The following is a 2,309-nucleotide window of genomic DNA, read 5'->3' on the forward strand; positions in this document are numbered from 1 at the left end:
GCAACTACTACTAACATTTCATAATATGACAATCTAAGAGGTGAAATAGCTTTTGTATTTTAAAATCCATTAAGAGCAGCTGCAACTTAGTGCTGATGGATACATCCTCACTTTACTAAATCAATGTCTCCTTTGTTGAGTTATATGAAGCCATTTCATTGCCACGCAGATGGGAGATGTTTAAAACAAAAAGAAAAAAATTRAAATAAAGGAGATTTAAAATCTGTTGTAGCACACTATATGTTAGCATTAGCAGTTCATAATATGAAGAAGTAATAGAAACTAGAAATAGAAATATACACAAAAATAAGAGTAAAATAAAAACAGAATTAGCATTTGAAGTGACAGTTCTGAAATGCTAAAAAAGCTTATCTCAAAACTGCATGTTTCTGGGTGGGAGAAGGATTTCTAGGACATGCTTTTTTTCCCTAAGTGAATTTTCCAAGAGTCCCAAGTGTTATTTGCCTTCTAGTTCTGTAGTGTCAATATGGATTTCTCATACCAATTTCCACATAGCCTGCCTCTACAGTGAAAACATCTTGTGTTTAGAAAACATATTAAGACATTTTAAGAAAATGGTTTTTKCATTTAAACTAACAGTAAAAGAGTAGGTGGAGAAAAAGTTATTTTCTTTAAAAAATGCCAGGTGGCCAGCATTAGGGTTAACCCACAAACTTGTTTTAAGCACTGKTTTTTTTATAAAATCTGTTCTAGATGCCTAGACTGGATCCTGAGAACCAAACAAGCCCAATGGCTTTGCTTTGCTTCTTGGCTTTTGTGGGTGTTCCAGTTTAGTTTTTAGTGAAGCCTCATGATGAAACACCTACCTAGACTCACCAAAGCATGAAGGTTTAGGTGGCTGTAAGYGAAATAATCACTTACAGAGGCTACGGGAGAGTAGGTTGTGTTGGTCTGAAGGAGAAGTAGGCTGTGGAAAGCTTTACTACAATAGCCGATTGTCAAAGAACAGTTCTAGCAAGCTCTCTACTTGCCAGGAGCGTGGCCAGGGGCAAGAGTAGCTTGAAAAAGAAGTGAAGAAAGACCTGAAACTGTTTGCTAATGTGGTAACAAGCAYTACCTTTATTGTAAACCAACTGACTCATACAGAATGTTGGTTTGGTTTTTAAACTGGCATGCTAATTCCGTGGCATATGAATTGATCTCCAAGTATTCATAAGGGTAATCCTTAGTGAGGCCAGTCCATTATTAGTGTTCTGTGGATATTACATCTTCTTTACTGACAGCAGTAGTAAAATGTATTCTCCAAGTGCGGACAGGACCTATTTAAGAATCAGCCTCAAACCTTGAGTCCTAGGGGAGAATGCAAAATGCTGTCTATGCCTGCGCAGAGCTCTCAGCAGGACAAACCTCTGATTAGTGACGTGGAGGGTGGAGTGGCTGTAAGTTTAATGTTARATGCCAACTCACATTAGACAACCTTGTGCAACTCTGTCAGTTTTGGAATGCAGTTTGATTACCTTATCTAACTGGAGAGCTTGAACAATAGGATTTAAACTTCTGGAATACAACTGACTAGGCTAAATGCTATTTTTAGGAAAACAGATTAATTAACATATATATTTATATGATTAACTTACCTATATGCATATAGGTTATACAGGTATATAATTTATGCAAGTGTCTTCCCAGTTACGGGCACCTGCAGCACTCTGAACACCTCACTTGCTACTCTCTGAATCCCCCCTAGCTGCTGAGGTGCTTCCAGTTGATGTGTGTAATATGGATGCTCCGTATACATTTTTCCCCTCCAACCTCACTGCRAGTTCTTTATGTCCTTTATACTTACAATTCGTATATTGGGCTGCATATTCATCTGCAAGTCTGTCAACATAGTTCACCTCCTGTGATCAGAAAATGGTGATTAAATGAACATCCAAGTACAGAAGCTGTCAACCTGGTGTTCATCTTTTTTAAAGTTAAAAAATTATTCAATTACCTTTTGCTTTGAAAAGGTCTTAAAAAAAAAAAAAGTGGCTTCCACGATCTTAAGCCAGAACCAAAGGTCGATGCCGATCACGTAATTTTTAGCATTTACGGGAACAATACAGAAAAATAATCTCTGTTAAGAAAAGTTTCTGCTGCATGACGTGAAGTTCTCTGTCTTCTAGGGGGGTTGTAATAGCTCTAAAAGGAGCTTGTCTGGGGCATTTAGATTTYAACCACAAGAAGGTATTGTTTCTTTTAGTATCTGTTTCAGCACCTGGTTCATCTCATGGGAAGGTCTTTGAGACTTTGTTTCAGGATTAAGTTACAGATAAAGTATGACGCTGGAAAAAAAAAAAAAAAAA

The sequence above is a fragment of the Malurus melanocephalus genome, unplaced genomic scaffold (assembly GCF_030028575.1).
Source record: "Malurus melanocephalus ecotype Western Australia unplaced genomic scaffold, MMel_1.1 scaffold_76, whole genome shotgun sequence".
Taxonomy (NCBI): Eukaryota; Metazoa; Chordata; class Aves; order Passeriformes; family Maluridae; genus Malurus; species Malurus melanocephalus.